This window comes from Pipistrellus hanaki, assembly GCF_964339955.1.
Source record: "Pipistrellus hanaki genome assembly, chromosome: 2".
Lineage (NCBI taxonomy): Eukaryota > Metazoa > Chordata > Mammalia > Chiroptera > Vespertilionidae > Pipistrellus > Pipistrellus hanaki.
In genome coordinates, this window is record NC_140504.1 from 42,996,321 (window position 1) to 43,002,425 (window position 6,105).

Consider the following 6,105-nt stretch of genomic DNA (forward strand, 5'->3'; position numbering starts at 1 on the left):
CTTTTCTCCTTCTGTGCTGTCACCTTTGAGAAAAAACGATTGCACCTTCTCCAAGTCTGCCTTTTAACAGCTACAGTGGAGTTGGCAAGACTTCCCTAGCTCTGAATATAGCCATTTGCCGACTCCGGCCTCTGCGAGACTGACTCAAATCTGTGATCTTCTGTTCAGCACACACATCAGCAAAGTGAGAAGATGAGCCCTAAATATAGGCTCTATTAACTTTACTTTTAGATTTTACTGCCTTCAAAAAGTGCCTATTCTGAGAAATATAAACATTATTCCTCCATATGTATGAACACATACGGTACCCAGAGTCCTACTGTGCAGCCTCAAAAACATACCATCCACAAAAGTAAGTGCTGAGATAAAGAAACCTTACGGAATGGAAGAAAGTCACTCATTTCCAATATCCCCTCTTGAGTAGCACCGTGAAATGGGCTGCAAACACATCCCCTGAGCATTCCTTGCTGATACAGCCACTTTATATTTATATCCTCCTGGATGCTGGCTTATTGCTGAGGTTTCTTGTACTCAGCTTCAAGGGAATATATGCTTTATGCAGTTGGAACATTTAGTCAGGGGGAAAAAAAAAAGTTGTTGAAGAGAATAGAGCCAGAGCCTGTATTAGGGCATGTGTCATATGTATGTTTTATAAACTAAGCATTGGTGGGTTTAGGATGTCAGCACATTTCTTCTCTTTTTATCTCTCAGGCTAACATCAGTAAAAACTAAAGAAAAAGTCTTGGCTGTGCGGGTTGGAGGCTCAGGGGGCCAGATGTCCTTGCCAAATCCTTGGAGCATCTTTACTATGACTCCTAAAAAGAGTAGCACATGTTATTTAATGGCTTTTGTTTTCTAAGTTCTGCCTCTGACATAACTGCAGATCTTCTAGATGGAGTAGCAGCACAGCTGTAACAATAAGAGAGGGTCCAGGTAAATTGGACAAGGTAGATAGTTTCCAACATGTTTGGAAAAGGGTTAAGGGAGGACATGCTTCCAAAAAAGATCTTTCTCAATGTGTCGTCTGACTCAACCAGCTGGCAAATTACGCTTGCCAAGTCGCTCTCTTCTAAGTCAGTTGGCTCCAGGTTCAATTGAATAGGCCTCTGCTTTGGGAAAGTGAGACACCTCCAGTTATCCTTTCTCCATGGAAGCTTTTGACATCTTAAACGCAAAATTGTCCCCTACCCCACAGGTTTCACCAAATACAAGTATGGAGGCCAAGCTATGAAAGATGCTTTCCATACTATTGCAGCCACCATTCTACTTTCCAAGTAGCCCTGCTATGGAAACTAGTCATGAGAGTGAAAGAGATTACTATTTCAGGATTTCACCCTACTCTAATTGTCATCATTTTATGAAGCCAGTGGCTTCTTGGAGAAAGAGTGATATTCTTCACCAACAGTGCCTGCCCTTCGATTAATGTTCTTTTTATTTTACCTTATCCAATTTGAACACTAGTCATTTTCTAATTTATAGAAAATCATATTATAATGCCAGACAAGAGTTCAAAAATATCTGGGCAATGGGATAGAGAGGTTTTCAAACCTGGAAACAAGATGCACTGGGAGAAGCATAGCTTTCCTCCAGGTTTCAGTTTGATGGTCATGACTATGAAAGAGAATTTTGTGTAAATTTTAATTAGTGTTTACAACTGAATAGATCTAGGAAAAAATGGGCTGGGGATCTGGAGATGGGGACAGAGAGAAGCCAGGTTTTCTCTTGCTAAGTGTGTCTACTAAGAGCAATAACTCCCCACTAACCAAGTACACTTATTTCTCCTCTGTGATCACCAACATTTCCTGACTTAGGGAAAACCATACACAAAATGTAGAGGGAATATGCCTTTTTCACTTGTATGATACTGACTTAGACCTGGTATTCCTGAAATGTAGGTTTCCATTTGTTATTTCTCTACTACATCATGAACCATCACTTACATATCCAAAATAACCTATGTGGCTCCTTATGAAAATAAGAGAAAAAAAAAAAACCTGTTATAAGCAAATGATTTGGGTATTTCCTGTTATATTTATGTAATCAAACTATATTAAAATATGTTTCTATTTACCTTCTATCAGTTTTTTTCTGTCAATTATATTTCCAATTCTCTATAATAATAATTATGAAAATCTTTCTTTTTTTCTGTAAGAGAACTGCAACTACTTTATTATATTTAGAAATTCAATAAACTTCTTATTACTTTTACTTACTTTGTATCATTTGCTTTCCATATGGTCCTCTGAGAAACAATATCTCTCAAAGCAAATATGAAACCGACAGTAGTATGAAGCCACTTGCTCTCCTCTACTGTTAGCACAGAAAATCTTAAGGTTAGATGTGTTCTGACATGACTTGACTACTTTGTGTCTTAACCTTGAAAGTAAAGCATGTTTCTTTTTAAAAGCTGGAGCTAAATAAATTGTTCACTAGGGATGGGGGGTTAAGGGTGTTCACTCTTGTTACCAACAACTGGCTCACTTTTTCACTTTTATTCCAACTGTACTATGTGTACTTTTCAAACACTGAGAATCTGCTCAGTGCTATGCACCTTAGGGGAAAGATATATCAGACATTCAGTTCCTGCTTCCCTATAGTCTAGTAAAGGTGATGGATATAAATACAAATAATGGCTGGGGGGGGGGGGGGGGGGAAATCAGACACATAGGAGAGAAACTTAGCATTTTAAATATTATCATTGTTTCATATTATTTTTAGTAGTCTTGTGATCTGGAATAATTTTACCCTCACATCCTATCATATAAAATAAGAGGCTAATATGCATATAGACCAAATGGAGGAACAACTGGTTGCTATGACTCACACTGACCACCAGGGGATGCCCGCAGAACATTGCAGGTGTCTGAAGGAGCCGGCAAAGCACAAAACATGGCAGGAGTTGGCCATGGTGAAATGGTGGAACAGGTGAGCAGGGGCGCCAGACCTAGATGGAGCACCGGTCACTGTTATCAGGGTGAGCCTCTGGTGGCTACTGAAAATTTCTTGCTCCCACATGCCAAGGTCCTGTCTGGTACATCTCCAATTGCACTCTCTGCCAGTGCTAGAGCCACTGCTCACAACCACTGCTGGCTCCAGCCCTGTTTGCACCCACAGCCAGCACTCAGCTTGGCACCATCAGCAGGTGCAATAGATGGCTGCCAGCCCCAATCGCCCTGAGGGCTTGCTTCTCCATCTCCTCCTGCTCCTGAGGGGCAATCAGGGCATCAACCAGAAAGTTGTATACCCCCAAAAAAAAGCCATATGACATATAACCTTGCCTGCCCTTTTCCCATTTTTCTGAAATCACTCATTTTATGTTCTTTGGCCCTCTCTGTTCTCTGTATTCTAACTACTCATTCATTTGTTGCCATTCATAAATGTCAGAGCTAGAAAGGCTCTTAGACAGCATTTAGCTAATTTTGTGTGTGTGTATGGTGCGGGGGGGGGGGGGGGGTACTAAGTCTTGGAGATAGGAAGGGATTTATTCAAGGCCAAAAAAGGTTTAATGAGAAAACTGGATCTTCAGTCCTAGGCTCTCAATCTCAGTCCAGTGCTACCATAGCAATGATTTCAACAATATAAAAGAGAGTGGAAATTCCACTATAAGAGTTCCATCTATAATTTCCATTTCTATGCCATATCAAGACATTTCAAAATGAACAAAAACTGTGAGTTCTTGATGTCCATAGATGCTAACTAAAGGAAATTCTAGAAGATATATTTCAGGAAGAATGAAAGTAAACTAACAAGGAATGTCCATGATGCAGCAGCGGGAACAAGCAAAGAAAATGGCAACTATGTAGTTCATTCCCAAGTAGGTTGGGCTCATCCCAGAAATATGAGAGCAGCTGAACATTAGAAAGTCTACTAATGTAATTCACCATGCTCACAGAACAAAATAGGAAAGTCTTATAATCATACTATCTCAATCCTATATAACAAAAGGCTAATAGCAAATTGACCAAATAGCATTAAACACCAATCATAATCAAGATTCCTAAATTCAGATCAGAGAGCCACTTCCCTTCCAAATCTCTTATCAATGGAATCATCCAGGTAGACACTAAGTGGCCAGATTATTACGATCTCTGAACACATAATAATCTGGCCACTTAATGTATATCCTATATAATAAAAGGCTAATATGCAAATTGCCCCTCAACCAGGAGTTAGAAATATGCTAATATGCAAATTGGCCAGCAGGTTGGCTAGCTAACTGCTCATGTCCCCTCCCCCTGGCCAAGCTGTCCAGACCCAGCCCATGCACGAATTCATGCACAGAGGGGACAGATTATTATGTGTTCAGAGATCATAATAATCTGGCCACTCAGTGTATAAGGAAGAAGATACAAACACTGGATAACCATGTCAACAAGGTCCTTTGGGTCACCCAGGACCCATACCTCAATTTTGTCCCAAATTCTCCCCTCTCATTCTTCATCTAGTGCTCACATTCTGTTCCTTCCTTTTCATTAATCCATCTCTTTCTCACTTTGTCTATCCTGCCATTGATCAGTCTTCCATTTCTTTAGAGAAGTATTTTACAGAATCTGAATTATCTCCATGTCTCAATTTTTCTGAACTTGTCATTCCACCATCACCTCTATACTATCCACCACCGTGGCTACATATTTCCAAGGCACAAATCAAAAGACACTGCTCCCCTGATCCTAATTATTACTATTTCTCCATCTCCCCTAGTATTGAATTCAAATTCCTTGGCATGACCACCAGGGGATGCCCGCAGAACATTGCAGGTGTCTGAAGGAGCCGGCAAAGCACAAAACATGGCAGGAGTTGGCCATGGTGAAATGAGGTCTCTGCATTATCTTTCCAGAACTATCTATTTCCACTCCTCACCCAACATCCTGCCATTAAACCATGCAGCATTGCCAAACAGACCATGACTTCTCACTTCTCCTGCCTTTGTCCTCACTTCCTTTTATTTAGATTGCCCCTTTCCCTTCCATCTGGCACTGGATGAGGTCTATAAAAGAATTCTGGCTGTTAATTCCACCCAAACCCCTGCATTAAGAAGAGACCTAACCATGCCTACTCATGGCTACTAGTGGTCTAAAATCACATCCCTGAGACCCAGGCCCTCTTTGAGTTCTTATCTAAGAAAGCTCAAGGTTGTCAAAAGAATTTTTGTTCTGGCCAAAACCTGATGATAGGCCCTGACTCCCTTCCTTTGAGCATTTACTAAGGTCTTAGAATTGTAAAACCAACCTCTGTCCCTTTGAGCTATACTAGTATATTTATGTCTCTCCTACAGGCTAGGAAAGTCTTCTCAAGGACCTGAAAGCCATTCCTTTGAAATGTCATCATCAGGAATGACAAGGTATCTGTGGCCAAGTCTCTTTGGGAGGACAGAATCCTAACAGCTAGCAGACACAGTTGGAATAATCACATTCATTGAACAACCTTTTATTTGCTCTTTGTAATTTTTCACTTCCCTGACTCTAGTTGAGCCCCTGTCCACTCACTCTTCCTGTTACTTCATTCTCCCTTTAAAAGACCCAATTACCCCTGCACAAATAGAAACAGAGCTCAGATCTTTCCCTTCTCTCATTAGTTACAGAATAAAAAGTTTATCCACTTTAATGTCTGACTTTGTTTACATTTGACACTGCTCACAGTCCAATGCTCAGCCTCATGTAACCTCCTCAAGGAAATTTTCTTCTCTTGACTTCCAGAATGTTCTTTTCACCCTTATATGTAACTCCATAAAACTTTGAGTAGATATATACTAAGATACTATATTAAACTAAAATGCAGTTTCCTTGTAGTCAAACTTACATCTGAATTAAACTCTGAAGGTTGAAAATTATGTGTTCCTCACCTCTGTATGCATTGAGACAGTATATGACAGACCTTGAATAACTGTATAATAATTGGAGGATGAAACGAGTGAATGAGGGCTTTAGTGTAGGATGGTAAGGGTTAAAACTTGATCTCTTTCTAGAGTTATCCCTAAAGGAAACGAAGGCTGAGAGGTGTGGCTGCCAAGGAGGAGGAAGGCAATTATACTCCTCCAGCAAAGGAAGACTGACCAGTATAGACTTGTACATTTTTACCCGCAGAGATATTTTCCACTTCACTTTT